Below are 18047 nucleotides of genomic sequence, written 5' to 3' on the forward strand. Positions count from 1 at the left end.
TGCATGGATGGTAAGCAGTGCTCCTGGCTGCTGTTTCCAGCCTAGGGGACCAAGGACTTTAATGAACCCTGTCACTCACACTCTTTAATGTGGTTGCTTGGAACGTTGGTGCTAAATGCCAAGCAAACAGAATGAGTGGTCTGCTTTAACTTTCTAAGTATAAGTGACTCTTTCTTTGCATTCTTTTGTCTTCCTGGTTCATTTGAATTGACCACGAGTTTCCAGCTCTCCATGTTGGAGACTGAAGGTGTGAGGCTTCTGCTCTTCCTTCCCCTAGAAAACAAGCGAGCCATGCCCCCCCCCCCCACTCCCCAGGCATGTGTCCCCCAGACAGGCTGGTAGCACTGACATCCTGTTTCCTGCTGCTCAGAGAGGAACCCACAGGGGCATCTTTGAGGGTGCTGCCTCCACAGAGCCCCGCCCCGCCATTGCATAGAGTTTGGAAAGTCACAAAACACGGGGGTTTGAGCTTGGGATGGGGTCTTTGTTACACCCAGAAGAAGCATTTGAATAACCGCAAAGGTCCGTAGTAGGTGGTGGGGCTGGGGTGTGAGACGACTGGCCGTCCTCTCTGCTACAGTCAAGGTTCCTTGTTCTTTTAAATTAAGTTTATACAAGAGTCTGCAGTCTTCTGCGTTCTGTGCTGTGCGGGGAGATATTTGTTCTGGCCAAAACGCAGCGAAGGAGCAGAGACGTTCTTGGCATAAGGTGGGAGAGCTTTGCTTCATTAATCTTACTGCTCTCTCCTAAGAATCCCTGAAGTTTTAAGCAATTTTTGCAAAAGGCTCTCTTCCAGTAATGATGTACAATAACAAAACCCACCCACACAACCATGACAAAAGCCCAAGGCAGAGAAAAGCATAGGACTGCCCAGCCGAGGGGGATTGCCCCCTCCCTTTCTCTCGTCTCCCCTCCCCATCCTTCTCTTTCTTCCCATCACCCATACACTGTCACCTTCTCGGCTTACCCTTTGTCATCTCTGCACCTGGGTTCCTAGGCTGATCCCACCAGTCGGTAGTCATGTGACTTTAAGGCCATAACCTGAAAGGGGGGTTAGTCCTCAGACTCTGTAGGATCAGTCATAGATCTCTATAAAGACGAAAAATAAACCTTCGGGCTGACAAGGGCTTTGTTCTTGGGCTGTGGATAGGATCAGCTCACATCCCAGATGCTTTGTGTCCCTGCTCTGTGTATCTGTGTTCCTCTCACGTGTCATGTGTCTTTGGTTTACGGAGGGCAGGTGTTACTCTAATTTCAGAGAGAAGGGAATAGACACAGAGCCCAAGTGGATGGCCTGCCTGCCATTATCCAGTTAGAAGCAGCAAAGCTAGAACTTTCCCTTGGATGGTGGGTTTTGCATCTTCTCTCTAATGCTCTGCTGTGCCCACCCAAAGACAGACACTGTTGCCATGACAATGAAGACAGCAGTTCTTGTAGGTTAAAGTAAAAGTAGACAAGCAGGACGAAGAGCCAGAAGAAAAGTCTTCCTGACAGACACCATTCAACCATCAGTAACACTGAACAATTAGCAAACACCCCACAACTCTGTGACATGCCCAGCCAGGCTCGAGAAAGCCTTCTGGAAACGTCGGATAGCTTCAGTTGTCTGGAGAGGATTTCTAGCAGGCATGGCTGTAACTCCTCCCACATAGCCATGGGAGGAGTGCTGAGGCTGGACACATCTGGTTCTTGTCACAATGTCCACCAGAAAAGATGAGTTCTGTGAGAGAAATGAAAAACCCAAATGCAGAAGCAATGATGAATTGTTCTGGGGCCCTCTCCGGCCTTTGGAGAGCTCACGGAGAGCAACAGTGTTGTGCTCTTCTTTCTGAGGAGTGAGGCTGCCGTGTTTTTTAGGAAAGAAATCAGTGTGAGATGCTGGAAGTTGAGCCGCCAGGGGTGCTCACGATGGGTGTCTGTGGGAGGGGCTCCTGTTTGCATGTCACCTAAAAGGAAACCTCTATCCAGTTTCCAGATCCTTCTGCAGAAGAACCAGGCCTTGTGTGAAGCTTCGAAAGGAAGTTACCTCCTTAGGCAGTGCCCAGGGTTTTGTTGAACAGCGTGCTGGGACAGAATCAGCAGTCTACCAGCAGGTGCAGTGAACAAGGTGGTTCAGATCCGGGGCGCCGTCGGAAAAGGGGGGAGAAGCGCAGGGCAGATGGCTACAGAGCAAATGCATTGGGGAGAGTGGGAATACGCTTGAAAGGAAAGAGTAATCACAATTTCTGTTGCCTTAGCAGAGGGTAGAATGACCAGGCAAATCAGCAGCATGCCAGTAATTGAACAGCGTCCATTGTGATGCTGATTCAAATAATGACGTCATCGGGCCTCTGAGCTCTCAGCTGAGGCCCCTACCCCCTCTCATCGCTTGCACCGGCAGCCACCTTTCTAGTGGGAAACTATGCATTCCCTGTCCAGCCCCTTGACTATCAGGAATGTATGAGAACTGTGATAAAATAGGCCAATATGCCATTTGGTACTGTTTTTATGTATTTTAAATGTACAACTTAGGCGAAACAATACTTTCTATGTGTACGGAAGTAAGTTTTCCAGCAGACAATGATGGATGTGTTTTCAAGCTGTGGATATACTTAGCTCTTTTTGGAAAATAGAGTCAACACATGATATGCCTCTTAATTCTATATATTCTGTAATCCTGTGAATAAAAAGTAGCAAATGCCTAACACAGTTTCGATGTCTGGTCTGCTTAAAAACGGCTGTGTCCACTTGAGTCACGGCTCAAGGGTGCCGCAGAGAGCCGAGGCGGTTGGGGAGGATGGAGATACCTTCTTTGCTGTTTAAATGGAAGATAGGTGCCATGGGGGCCCTTGGCTTTTTTCGCTTGGAAACTAAGAATTCATTTAAAAGCCACTAAAAAACCCTGAAGAACTTTCCAGTATATATCTACCTCATCTGTGGACTCAGAAACCTGGTGGACGGGCTGTGGGTTCTAGGAATCTCTGAGGAGCTTATGGTTGTCTGTGGCGAAAGAAAGGAGGATAATCGGTCTTCAACACATGCTTGCCACATGTACCTCAACCTAAGACACATTGGCTTAGCTGGACAAAGGAAGGGTCAAGAGCCTATTCTCATTACTGTGAATTAGGCAATACCTACTGTGTGCAGAGCACTCTGCTGTGCTATGGGCTCCTTACAAATTGCTCGGGTGTAGGTACAAGCATCCATCATGGGGGCTGTGTGACTAGTTGATCAATAAAAACGACCATTAGGGTTATAGATAAGGGATGATGGCCCAGGCATGACATAGTACTGGCTTTCTATCGCTACATCTGTATCCCATTTCCCAGGGGTGGGGGCCCAGGCATGGCTTAGCTGGGGCCTTTGTGCAAGGTCTCCCAAGTCTGTGCCTGGATCTTCTGGAGGCCCAGCTTGTTCACATTGTTGGTAGAGTTGATTTTCTTGTGACTGATGGGGGGGGGGTCCCCACCTCGTTTGCTGGCCACTGGTTGGATGCCTCTGTCAGCATCTAGAACCCCCCCCCCCCCCCCCGCCCAGGTCTTTCTTCTTTCCCATTGGTCCTCCGACCCTACAGCTGCTGGCTTCTTCAGGTCGCCTGGAGCCCCAGAAGAGAAAACCCATCCCTTTGGCCTGGTTCCCTTCCTTTGAGCCATCCATATAGAGAATCGATTCTTAGGGGAAATGTCACTGTGAGCCACAGGAAATACCTTTTCATCCAGTAGACACAGGAGAAGGATCTGGCCCTTTGTGCCTGATTTTTGCTCTGAAATCATGGTGTCATGTTTGTAAAGTGACGAAAGCAAAAATCCCCAGGCCTGCGATCCTGAAACTCATTCAGGCAGAGGCCCATCCTGACACCCTGGGGTGGCTGGTCTTGGATATCAAGAGCTCTTCGAGGTTCCGCAGCCCGATAGAGGCAAGGACATTTCTTTTCCCCATTTCTCAGAGCTCTAATTGAAGCTGAACTGTCCGGGAAGAACTGGAGCCTCGAGGAATGTGTCACCTTCCCTGATCAATTGGCTTGTACCTGCCTCCCAGACAGGACACCCGTTACTAACCAAGCTCTAATTGGCACAAATGACTCTTTTTAGAACAACAAATTGGTAGCAGAGGTGATGCTGAAGGTCTCCAAAACACCCAACCTCCTGGGCTCTGCTGTAGGCAGTCTCTTTTTAAATGCGAATTTCTGGTCCTGCCCGGAGTCAGACAGCAAACTGAGCAAGCAGGGAGGCTGCCCAGCAAGGTAAGAGGCTTCCTCAGGTGGTAACCTAGCAACTGCTGCCTTCTATGGATGCCCCAGAATGTCCCGTCCAGACCTCTGGATGTCTGGTCCAGGAGGTTTCCAATAGACAGGAGGGAAAGGACAGCTGGGTTTCCCTCAGGGCATGAGGAAAGTTTATCTCACTGCATTAAGACTCTCATTGCTCCCATCCTCAAGATAGTATAGAGCTCAGAGCCCTGTCTCCAGTTCCAGATTGGGTGAGAGGCAGCCACTCCCAAACCAGTTTGCCCAGGGAGGGCTTCGTTAGCCATTGGCTCCAGTGAAAACAAGGGAGGGGCTTCAGGTAGAGTTTCTTTTTTTTTTTTATAAATTTATTTATTTATTAAAGATTTCTGTCTCTTCCCCGCCACCGCCTCCCATTTCCCTCCCCCTCCCCCAATTAAGTCCCCCCCCCAGCCCGAAAAGCAATCGGGGTTCCCTGTCCAAGGAACCCCCACCTCCATCCAGGTCTAGTAAGCTGAGCATCCAAACTGCCTAGGCTCCCACAAAGCCAGTGCATGCAGTAGGATCAGAAACCCATTGCCATTGTTCTTGAGTTCTCAAGAACTCACCAAGGCCAGCTGGCCTGGGTCTGGAAAAGCCTGGGATAAAACCGGACTCTCTGAACATAGCGGACAATGAGGACTAATCAGGTAGAGTTTCACTGTGGATGCTTGTGCTGGCCAAGGCTCCCACCTTTATTTCCTTTCACTGGTCCATGGATTCTGGACCAGTCATGGCCATAAGACTTGTAGGTAAATTTCAGCTTTCCATCCATTTCCAGTCCCTTTATAGGATACAGCACATTGGAGCCCGAGTCACAGGAAAGCCCGAATTCTCTTGTTCATCGGGTTCTTTCTAGTTAATTCTGAGTTCCCACCGTGTGGCCAGTGCTGTGAGTGTGCTGAGAATACAAAGTCTTAAGAGAGAGAGAAAGGTGGGACACTGTGGCACATGCCTTTAGTTCCAGCCACGGGAGGCAGAGGCAGGCAGATCTCCCAGTATGAGGCTAGACTGGTCTACACAGAGAGAGCCCAAGTCCTGCCAATGGAGGGGGGAGGGGGACTAATTAGAGTGTAACTCTTAACGAACTAGTCCGCAAGCCACACAGACAGGGCAAGCTGTTTTGATCCTTTTCCTCATGCCCCCGACAGAAGAGAAAGGCCTGTTACGTCTAACCTTCCATGAGCCACTTCTGATTGGCGGCATCCCCAAGCCTCTTGCTCTCTCCTGTTTCCGTCCTCTTCAGACTCACCACATGCCCAGCTCCGTTCATGCCCAGCCTCTCCTCCTTTCTCCACATCCATTTCCCTTTGTGGATGAAGGGGGCGGGGGATGCCCTAAGCCAGCTCACCCTCATGTATGGTTCCTGCTGTTACCGTCAGTTCAGCCTACTGTTAAGTCCTGCTGCCTTTGCTTCCCTCCGCTACACCATTCTACTTAACATTTCCCCAGAATTCTCCATGCCCTTTCCATCAAGAAGTGGGGCCTGGGTTTCCACCCTGGGGTGTGAGCTGTGCTTGGAGACTTGCTTCTAGGTCACAAATTAAGAGAATGGTTAAAGATGTATAAGAATAGACATTTTTGTTTGAGGCAAGGTCACATGAAGAAGTCTTGACTGGCCTTGAACTTGCCATGTAGATCAGGCTGGACTAGGTAGGACTCACACTCAAGGGAACAGCTGGTAAAATATACCGGGTGTCTCTTCATCTCCTGGATCACTCTCTCTCTGAGGAAGGCCTGCCATGCGAGCCACTCCTGTAGTCTGTTGAGGAGCCCGTGGGAGGAACCTGCTTCATATCAACAGCTAGTGCCGTTGTGGCAGCCACTGCCAAGCCTTTGGGTGACCACAGGTCCGGCTGCCATCTTGAATGTCACCTCCCTGTGCCGTGAGACCACTGCATGTTTCCTAGCTCACAGAAGCGGTATAAGATTTGAGTGCTTGTTTGTGTTCGTTTGTTAGATGGTTTCTCTGTTACAGCCTTGGCTGTCCTGAATTTGCTTTGTAGACCAGGGTGACCTTGAACTCACAGAGATCTGCCTGCCTCTGCCTCCTGAGTGCTGGGATTAAAGGCATTCATCATCACTGCCTGGTGAGTGCTTATTGTTTTCTGTTGTGTTTGGGGAAAGTTTGGCATGAATCAAAGGGTAATATATCCTTTTTATTGCCTTATAGGATGAAGTCACTTTTAGATAGACACATCACTTTAAGAAGGCTTAGGAACCAACACATACTTGCCCCACCATTGAGAGATGCATTTTCCATAAATAATTTAAACTTGGGCTGGTGTATGTTACCTCTGTTTGCTCTCTCTTAGTCAGACAAGTCCGGTTGTCTCTATTGGATGTGGCAAGCACCTGATTTGATGACGTTTGTCCATCTCTTGGCCACTGCTGTGCTACATCCTTAAACTCACTCATTTGAAACTGAAGGTATGGCTACGATACAGCAGTCTCTGAGCCTTGTAGAACAATGTCCCTGCCAGCTTCTGGGGTGTGAAGTCACCCTGTCCCAAGCTATACATTCAACCGAGTGCCGCACCCCTTGGAAAGCAGAGAAACGTCTGAACAGCACCTTTTTGAGCAGTAAGACTCATACTGTGGGGTTTGTAATGCTCACTCTGCTGCAGCCTTGCTGATGGGTTAACAGAGTAAGCAGGTCTGGGAAATTCTTACTCTCTACAGGAGGACCAGAGAGACCAGGCTGAGGCAAGCATCTCCATGACCAATTCCCTACTCCTTATCTTTTTGGTTGTGAGCCTAGCCTCTAACGGTTGAGCCATCTCTCCAGCCCCAGCTGTCTGCTCCTAAGTCACTCAGCTCACTGTGTAGGAACTGGAGAGAGCAAGGCCCCAAGGAGGTCAGGGGCCTCATGGCAGAACTCCCATTGCAGGGAAAGGAATCCTATGAAGTAGGAGAAAAGTCTTTCCCACCAAGGCCAGCTGTCAATCACGTCCCCTTCTGAGGACAAGACAACGCTCTGGTGTCCCTGAGAAGCTCGAGAGCCTGGCTCCCCTTCTCCCGATTCCTTTTGCAAGCTCTGCCCAGAGACCAGAGAATCTATTTTTACCCTGGTGGAGAAGAGCTTTTTTTCTCTCTGAAGCAGGTTAGGGAAGGAGAATTGTTTGGTAAGGAAGGACTCATCCCGAGGTGAAGAGGTAGACACCAATCTCCTCACCCCCTCCCTTCTTACCAATTTCTCCCTTCAGATTTTGACATTGCAGCGCCCCAGCGACAGTGAACCACAGTGTCATCCGAGGTCCTGAGAGAAACTGGTCAGTTCTCACAAAGCAAGTCTGGAGTTTCTGGTGATTTGTATGTTCAGCTGAGTGGAGTATCTGCTCTACTTACGAAACACTCAGCTCCCTACGGCCCTGCCATCTGTATTTACAGTGTCACATGCTGCTGAGGTGGCTTTCCCTCCCTCTGTTGACTGCGAGCCATTCGCATCTTCTGTCACAGTAAGTAACCCCAACAGAACCCCCAGTATGTAGGTTCTAGCCCAGGCTCCTCCTTGTCCAGGAATCCAAGACAGTGACTTATAGTCATGACAGTTCAGAGGAAGGAAACAGTGGGCAGCTGGGAAAGGGAATGAGAGCAAACCCCAGCCAAGTGTTGCAGGGGTGGTGGTTGGGGGGCTGGGGCAGGAGAAACTGCTGGCTGCAGAGTTGAGCCTGGTCTAGCCTGCCCCTGGCCCTGGGAGTACAGAGAGGGGCGGGCCCTGTTGGGTGCTGGGGACCAAGCAGAGTGGATTAGACCTTCGCTCATTAGTTCTAGGGAGTCTTCTGGGAGGTAGACACTCCCCATCTGCCGGTTCACAGATGAGGAAGTCGAGGCACAGAGAGGCTGAGAGGTTTCACTAAGGTCACACAGTGAAAGGATGGCAAAATTAGGGTGACAGGGCCTGGAGTGGCTAGAGAATTTATTCAGCTTTGTACCCAGAACACAGCAGAGCACAACCCATTTACCCCTAGAATAGAGGGGCCAGATACAATGTGGATTGCTAAGTAAAATTTAAATTTCAGACAAACTGCAGCTCACTAGTGAGGTTGGACTGGCTGGCTGCTGAGCCCCAGGGATTCTCCTGTCCCCACTTTCCAGCATCGCTATGCTCCACTTTTTACTTGGATGCAGGGAATTAAAGCTGGGGGAGGGGGTGTGCTTGCAAGGCGCAGCACTGGCTGAGCCATCTTCCCACCACCCTGAAATATAAATTAAATTCTTCCGTGTCTCTTCTTCCTTTTTATCTCTCCTTCACGCATCTAAATCCTGTGACCCTCCCTCAAAGCCCATACTTTTAACTTCTGCCATGCATTTTTCAACAAATCATAAGGGCATCGTGGCAGGGCACTGCTGGCCTCGTTTAGATTGTATATGTGGACAGTTTGTGCTTTATGTAATGTTTCACAAGAGCAACTTCAATATGACTGAAGAAGTTGAGACTCAGACAGTCCATGACATTTGCTTAGAGTGATATGGAAATGGTCCTACCTGACCCTGATGTAGCCTTTGCCTAGTGACAGGCACGAGGGACACTTTCTGAGGCTAGTCATTTCTCCTGTCCACTGTGCTCACTCACTTGCCCCACTAGCCAGCCATTCCCTCTGACACCAGGCCATGGGAGAGACCAAGCCTGATCACGAGTCATGGGCCGTACGAGGTTGGGATCTTTTTGAGCCCTTGGCTGGTCTGGGAGGAAGCCAAGATTTATAGATTTTGTGTTTTTCCCCAAGCCTCCTTATTCTTTGCCCTTACTGTCCAAGGTGAAGTTCATGATACCCACTGGAATCCCTCTGCTTGCTGAACCTCCTCACCCACCTCCATGCCGAAGGAGCAGGACCATGAAGGCCCATGGCCTTGCCATCTCCAGAGGAGTCCCAAGAGTCTGGGGCTTCTCAAGGTAAAGTGGACTAGCCTGTGCCACACCTCCATTTCACCTTGGGATTGATTTCTTTTCTGACAGAATTCTACAGTGAAAAGTTTACTTTTTTTTTTTCTTATGAAGGAAAACATTTCATTGAGCTCACTTACAGTTCAGAGGTTCAGTCTATTATCACCATGGTGGGACATGGTGATATACAGGCAGACATGCTTGGATTGGGGCTTCACCCCAGCCCCTAGCATAAATATATCCAAGGAGTCTGGAATGTTTGGTGGAAAGTTCCATCCCCAGGCCCCTCCCCTGTGAGTTGCTGCAATCCAGACTCCACCTCTGAGAAAGCCCACCAAACAATGACTCCTCCCCAGAGAGACTCAAGACCACTCCTACAAGCTGTTTAAACTGCTCCCCAGAGAACGAACACATGGTCTTCTGGTTTTCCTTTCCCCTCTCCGTGGTCTTCCTGGTTCTCCTTTCCCCTCTCCATGTTTTCCTGGTCTTTCCTCTCTGGGGCCTGAAAGCCATCCAGGAGCGCTGGTATCCTAATTCGGTTTGATTTGGTCTGATTTGGATTGTTGCATTGGTGGAGAGGCTTATGGGACCATGGAAACTTTTCAGTTTCCTTCACTGCCTAAACTTGGCTGACCTATAACTGGATCTGTAGACCAGGCTGGCCTCAGACTCAGAAATCTACCTGCCTCTGCCTCTGCAATGCTGGGAGTAAAGGTGTGCAGCACCACACCCAGCTCTAAACTTTTTAAAATTCTTTTTCACAAGTTGGAAACTTAGCTGGGTGGGATCTTACCCTGAGGTCACCACTCCCTTTATATCATTTCTTAATCTTATCTCCTTGAACACAGGATTTTAGCTCCCTTCCACTTCCTGGTGCTTCTTTTCTCCTCAAATTGTACATTTTGTATATTCCATTGCTTAACTTGCACCTTTCCGTTATAAATCTTCATTAGAGTTAACACTAATAGCCACACAACAGAGTCTCTACTAGGCTGTTTTGAGAGTTCCTCTGCCAGTGGAATTAATCCAAATCTCTTTACTTTATCCTCAGGCAGACTCTTCATCAGACAAAGGTGAAAAACAGCCATTCTTTACCAGAATATCACAAGAACAATCTCTAGACAACATACTAAAAATTTCCCCCTTTGATATCTCTTGAGTCAGGTCCCCACAGTTCAAAATTTCCATGCTCCTGCTAGTATGGCCCATTAAGCAGTGCTTAAAGATTCCACTGCTTTCCTAACCCAAATCACCAAAGTCCAGATGCCTCCAAATGAAAACATGGTCAGGTCTACCACAACAATACCCCAGTCCCTAGTGCCAACCTCTGTCTTAGGGTTTCTATTGCTGTTAAGAGGCACCATGACCGTGGCAACTCTTAGAAAGGAAAACATTTAATTGGGGGGGGTTACACTTTTAGAGGTTTAGTTCATTATTATTTTGGTGGTGCAGACAACCATGGTGTTACAAAAGGAGCTGAGAATTCTACATCTTGATCTGCAGGCCACAGGAAGTGAACTGTAATACTTGAAAGGTCTACATCTCAAGGAGGGTGACACATTGTTTGCTTTATGACTGACTCTGGGGACTTGCTACGCAGTGGACTTCCATAAATTCTTGTATCTGTGGAGAGGAATTCCTGACTTAACCCTCCGCCCCCTGCAAACTTTTGTTGCCCACAGAGGGTTTTGGTCACTGGTGAGTGATTTGTAATTTTTTTTGATAAACTGAGCGAAATCATGAACCTTCTCAGCAGAAAAAGAAAGAAGAAAAAGCATTTAAAACTCTGTCCCAAACCTGCTGCTTCTCACTGCCCCATTGCTGCTGTCTGTCCCATATCTCCACCCTGGCTCCCCTGTGGGTCCCCGCTGCCTGCCCGACTCCCCACAGTCTGTCCTCCACTCAGGCTGGAGGGATCCTGTGAAAAGGCAAATCTAGGTGGCTCAGGGCAAAGCTCCACCATTTCCCGTCAGTCACAGGTGCTAACCCCCTCACAGTGGCCTTCAAACACCAGTTCCTCTCTATGCCACGTCCGTGTTTCTCACTCCAGAACCATCACACTGCTAACTTGCTGTCTATGTTTTCTACTACAACCTCCGTGTTCTCAGCCACAGTCTTACTGGCCTCAGCCTTGTTGCTGTTGGATATTCCCCAGGATTCTGAGAGAAACCTGGTCCCTGAGGGACGGTGGGAGCAAATCTGTCCTGCCTACATGGTCTTCGCTAGACTGTCAAAACTGAATGACACTTTGGCCTTAGCTGAGGGGTGATGTTTAAAATGTTCTCTACCACAATCAGGGGTTGGCAAACTACTCCTCTTGAGGCAAATCTGGCTTTCTGTCTGCCTACTTTTGTAAATAAAGCTTTATTGATACATAGGGCCTACTCAGTATTGTCTGCTGCTATTTCCTGTCTGGGTGGCAGAGTGAAGCAGCTGCAGGTGAGGCCCTGTGAACTTCAAGCCCTCAGTATTTACTCTCTGTCTCAAAAGATGCTTGCTGGTGCTATGCCACACGTGAAATACACTTGTTCTACTCACTTTGATGTGAAGAAAATGAAGCCCTGATGATTAAGTGAGTGGATCTACCAGTAAGCGGCTCAGGTGCGTTCCAACCCGGAACTGCCTGACTTAGAAGTTCAAATCAAGACTTGACTTGGGTAGACTGGGCTAAGTAGTCAATCAGGGCATCAGGCAACTCAGGTGTGCCAGAAGCCAAGTTTCTTCATTTTCCCTCTGCTTGCTCTCTTGCTTGCTCACTTGCTTGTTTGAGACGGCGTTTTGCTACATAGCCCAGGCTGGCCAGGAACTTGCTGTGGAGCTCAGGCTACTCCCGAGCTCTCTTGATCCTTTTGCCCCAGTCTCTTAGGTTCTGCAATGACTGATATGCCAAGTCCAGCCTATGCTAATATTTCCTTATGGATCCCACAACACTGAGTAGCAAGTAAACCATACATAGGCCTATCCAGTATTCTCAGACTAACCCAATAACCCTAAACGAAGTTGATATTTTAATGAGCCTTAACCAGTTCGTTGTCTTCCAGATTCCCACCCTCATAAGTTTTTCTAGGACTCCTTCAGGGTCTTTGGAGCAGGCAGGGAGAGTCCTCAGACACACATAGAACTTTCTGGATACTGGTTACCCTTTGCCTTGTCTTGGTTTAAACTCTGATAATATGAGCCCTGAAGTCAAGTTGGTTCTGTCTAGCCTCTTTGAGTGACCTTAGGCAGGTGCCACAGTTTCCTCCTGTGCCAAAATGAGGATCGTCATTGTTCCTAACCTAAACATTGGATTCAAAGATTTACCTGAGAGAACGGGTGGATGGCCCTGCAATGATGCTGTGCTTTTGGGAAGGGGTCCAGTGGCATCCAGTGCTACTGTACTTGAACAGGAGCATCTCTGTGTAGTAGCCACTTGACCCAGTGAAGAACTTTCCTGCAGCCTTCCCTCTCAAAGGCCCCTTCCCTATCTTCTCAGTCCCTGAAGGTCACCTCACCTCAAAGAGTACATGTATACATTCGGAGCTCCATGGAGCCGGAAGTTCTACATCTGGCAGTGAAGCTGCCTCTCATGTGACCATATTGAAAGAGCCCACGGGGATTCTCTCCTGGATGCTGAGGGTGTGTGCATTTGGGGGGCGGTGTGGACTGAAGGGAGGAAGCTTATCTTGGGATGTGTGAGAGGGGGTGTCCCAGACTCTGCATCCTTGTTGGTCCTTGCCTGACCTCCAAGCACACCTCCAACACCCAGGACCTCAGTCAGATGCTCTCTGCTGCCCCTGCCTCCCTCCCTGTTCACCCCCAATCTCCTGGATCAGAAGGCATGGTGGTCCCACTTTCTCTGCACCATCCCATGGCTGCTTGCTCCTCTGTGTCTTCATAAAAGCTCTGTGATACAGCCAGCCAAGCTTCAGTGTGGTAATAAGAGGGCATCTAGAACTCACATCTCAATTGACAGGGGCTGCTCTCAAGTCTATACTTTTGCTAAAGAGGTCAAGAAAGAAGACTCCAGCTGCCCGATGGCCTCTTTCTCAGACTAGAACTTTTCCTTTCCTTCCCTGGGGCAACTGGGAATCATCATCCCCTTTGGAGAAGCGTTCTAGCAGATCCACTAGGTGGGGGTATTGCAGAAGACAACTGAGCCCCAGTTCAGTCTGCTTGGCCTAAATGTCTTTCCTTACTGAGAGTCCAAGAGCCGGCATCACAGCTAATGGGTTTTCTGTTGGGTCTCTGGAACAGTGCAGGGCCAGAAGGGACTTCTTAGAGGTGTAGCCCCGAGAACTGGCTGGTTGCTCCTATGCCACAAGCCACTTCACAAGAGACTGAGGCACACACTCACCAGTGCCCAGGCTTTCTGGTGTGCTCAGTGGAAGCAGGTGGCAGTGGTGGGAAGGGTAAGGGATGAGGGAAATTCACAGACAGACACAACTGTTCCTGCAGCGAGTGAGGAAGGAGACTGGAGAGAGGAACAGTATTAACACCAAAGAAACCAGTGGGCAAGAGAAGACTGGAAACTGTTCCCCACCCAGGCTACACACAACAGTCAGAGCATGCTCAAGAAAACTCCCCAGCATACAGATGTGGGAGACGTGTTATGTAAATGACATACAAAGGGATGTAGCACGAGGGCCTGCTTGTTGAGGTTTCTTTCCTGCCCAGTTCCCACAGCCGTTTAGCCCCAAAGAATCACAAAGAAGTCTACATTAGATATAAACTGATTGGCCCCTTAGCTCAGACTTTGTATTAGATCTTATAATGTATACCAGCCCATTATTCTAGTATACGTTAGCTACATGGCTCGGTACCTTTTTCGGCTGGGTAGGTCACATCTTGCTTCTTCCGTGGTCTGGGCAGGACTGCAGAGGAATGGGCTTCCTCCTTCCCAGAGTTCTCCTGTTTTCATTAACCCGCTTCTATTTCCTGTCTGGTTGTCCCACCTATACTTCCTTCCTGGCTACTGGCCAATCAGCATTTATTTAAAACATAATTGACAGAAAACTGAATTGTCCCACACCAAAGGGATATGAGCCTGTTGGCTCAGTGCTTTTGGGGCCAATGCTCTCTCCCTACTTACTAGACCACTCTGATCCTTAGAGCACTTTCTTTCTCAGTAAGTGGTCTCTAGTTCTACTGCTAACTATGTGCCTCTGGACACAAAAATCTAGAAGCTTCATTGGGTGTCCTCCAGGCTCAGATCTGAGCCCATCACATTCTTGCCTATGAAGACATTGTGTAGTAAAGAGGGCATGCTTGGAACAGCCTGCTTCACAGTAGCTCGTGCCATTGTGTGAGTTGGGGACTCTACCCTTGAGAAGAGCTCACGTGGTTTTCCCGTGAAGCACAATGTGAAGAATGGGAGACCTGCAGTGCAATTTAAGATGATGCGAATGAAGAGAGCCAGCTCTACTTTTAATTATGGGCCACAAATTTAAATTCAATTCTGCAGATGTCACAGGCTGGGAGCTGCTGTCCAGCCACGGCAATACATCGCTTTCCAATACTGAAGTATGGATGGGCCTATGGTTCACTTGTCACCAATACAGTGCTACAGAAGTGGATCTGTGGCATCCCAGGTTGCATCACTGAAGGCATGTCAGTTTGGAATGTGGTGTGACAAATGGCTGCACTGTGGTGACTAAACATGGCACTGCCTTGTGCTTTCTGTGTAGACATTAGGGGATCACACACAATGTAGACATTAGAGATCATGTACAGTGTTGTCTGTGTAGACATTAGGGGATCACACACAATGTAGACATTAGAGATCATGTACAGTGTTGTCTGCGTAGACATTAGGGGATTACACACAATGTAGACATTAGAGATCATGTACAGTGTTGTCTGTGTAGACATTAGGGGATCACACACAATGTAGACATTAGAGATCATGTACAGTGTTGTCTGTGTAGACATTAGGGGATCACACACAATGTAGACATTAGAGATCATGTACAGTGTTGTCTGCGTAGACATTAGGGGATCACACACAATGTAGACATTAGAGATCATGTACAGTGTTGTCTGTGTAGACATTAGGGGATTACACACAATGTAGACATTAGAGATCATGTACAGTGTTGTCTGCGTAGACATTAGGGGATTACACACAATGTAGACATTAGAGATCATGTACAGTGTTGTCTGTGTAGACATTAGGAGATCACACACAATGTAGACATTAGAGATCATGTACAGTGTTGTCTGCGTAGACATTAGGGGATCACACACAATGTAGACATTAGAGATCATGTACAGTGTTGTCTGTGTAGACATTAGGGGATCACACACAATGTAGACATTAGAGATCATGTACAGTGTTGTCTGTGTAGACATTAGGGGATCACACACAATGTAGACATTAGAGATCATGTACAGTGTTGTCTGCGTAGACATTAGGGGATCACACACAATGTAGACATTAGAGATCATGTACAGTGTTGTCTGTGTAGACATTAGGGGATTACACACAATGTAGACATTAGAGATCATGTACAGTGTTGTCTGCGTAGACATTAGGGGATTACACACAATGTAGACATTAGAGATCATGTACAGTGTTGTCTGTGTAGACATTAGGAGATCACACACAATGTAGACATTAGAGATCATGTACAGTGTTGTCTGCGTAGACATTAGGGGATCACACACAATGTAGACATTAGAGATCATGTACAGTGTTGTCTGTGTAGACATTAGGGGATCACACACAATGTAGACATTAGAGATCATGTACAGTGTTGTCTGTGTAGACATTAGGGGATCACACACAATGTAGACATTAGAGATCATGTACAGTGTTGTCTGCGTAGACATTAGGGGATCACACACAATGTAGACATTAGAGATCATGTACAGTGTTGTCTGTGTAGACATTAGGGGATTACACACAATGTAGACATTAGAGATCATGTACAGTGTTGTCTGCGTAGACATTAGGGGATTACACACAATGTAGACATTAGAGATCATGTACAGTGTTGTCTGCGTAGACATTAGGAGATCACACACAATGTAGACATTAGAGATCATGTACAGTGTTGTCTGCGTAGACATTAGGGGATCACACACAATGTAGACATTAGAGATCATGTACAGTGTTGTCTGCGTAGACATTAGGGGATTACACACAATACAGACCATACACAAGGTTGACCTTGCAGGTTGTACACAGTATAGACTTTAGAGAAGTACAATGCACCATAGACATCACAAGTTTATACTCATTGTAGAGACTGGGAAAGTAAGACTCCCAGGGCATCTCTGAGAAAGTCCACCACAAGAGATGTGGTGACTCTTCTCTGGTTCACTTGCTCCTAAGACTCTTGGCGTCCATGTGGGAAGGATCACTGTCCTGAGGACTCTATGGTGTAAGGAAGTACAGGCCAGCTCCAGCAGGGAGATCTCTGGAGAGGTCCTGTACCTCTGTGGGACAAGAGCTGCCACAGCCTGGCCACTTCAGTCTCCCGCTCTTGCAACTCCATCCATCACCTGGGCACCTGGCTGAGTACCTCCTGAAAGTGTGGACTGACAGACACACGGGAAGAAAAACAGATGAAAAACAGATTATTATGATTTTAAGCCCCAAGCTTTTAGGGCCATTCATTGTACATCTGGGGTCACTGGAGAAGCAGGCATCCCAAATAGGGGACAGTTAGAAAGCAGCTACTCAGACTGGCCCCTCTGTGCGATGATGTTCCTAGGGAATCTGCTTAGCTGCCTCTGCCACCCTCAGCTATTCCCTGGCCCATCTATCTCCTCTTCCACCATCGATCCAGGTAGTTGTCTACTCCCAGGACCATGGTGCCTCCCAGCGAGGGCCCCACGTCAGTGCCTGACAGGCGTACATGCTCAGGAAAAGCGATGGTATTAATATTCCCACTGGCAGTGGCTGATCTAACAGTGGCGGAGAGGCCAGAACGGGAGAATGAGCATCCAGCAAAGGCAGGAAGATTGGAAGACTGTGTCAAGAGAGATCTGGAATGCTCCTTAACCAGTACCAGCACCAGGCCATACTGCAGCCTCGAGGAAGAAGATGCTCAAGACAAAGGAGTCAAAAGACCCATGGGGTTAAAGGGCAGAGCTGGCCCCTGACCCTCCCCTGGGGTTAAAGGGCAGAGCTGGCCCCTGACCCTCCTCTGGGTGAGCTCTTCTCAGGTTAAGTCCATCGGAAGGTACCCGGACTTCATAGCCATCTTGACTATTTAGGCAACTGTGGCCGGGATAGATATTTATTTCATTTCAGTAACAGTCCGTTAGAATACCGAACATGCTAGTGACTTCTCTTCCACCAGGACTGAACATTTGTTGAAAGTGAGGGTGGACTTATTTTGGCTTACAATGTGAAGGTTCAGCCCATCACAGCGGGAAGGCATCATGCAGGCAACATCATGGTGATGGAGCTTAGCTGGAAAACCTTACAGCTGAGTAAAACAGAGTGGGAACAAGAAGCAGACCTGGGTTCTATAGCTCTAGTGGCCCATTCCCCAGGATGCATTTCTCCAGCTAGACCCCACCTCCCAGAGGTTCTACAACCTCCCAGAGCGTCGCCACCAGAACATCAACCTGCGGGGAGTATTTTACACTCCAACCTTAACAGAACATCGATGTAATAAAGCATGTGCCGAGGGAGTTTATATTATATCGCAAATGGATTTCCTTTCAGGGGAGACAGAGGGACTCTGGGAGCAGGCAGAGCCAGGGGCACAGGCCTGGCTTCCAGAATTGTCCTACTGAGCCATAGCCCTAGTTGCTGAGGGAGGGCTGGCAGGTGACCAGTGCGTTGGTGCTCAAGATGCGGCTGGCCCCTAGGATTCCTGGGGGGCTGTGGTGGTCTGGAGGCTACATAGTTAGGTGATGGAAAGAGATGTGTTTTGCCATCAACTCTCATTCCCTAGGGGCCGGGGGGGACCACACCCTATA

The sequence above is a fragment of the Microtus pennsylvanicus genome, chromosome 12 (genome assembly GCF_037038515.1).
Source record: "Microtus pennsylvanicus isolate mMicPen1 chromosome 12, mMicPen1.hap1, whole genome shotgun sequence".
NCBI lineage: Eukaryota > Metazoa > Chordata > Mammalia > Rodentia > Cricetidae > Microtus > Microtus pennsylvanicus.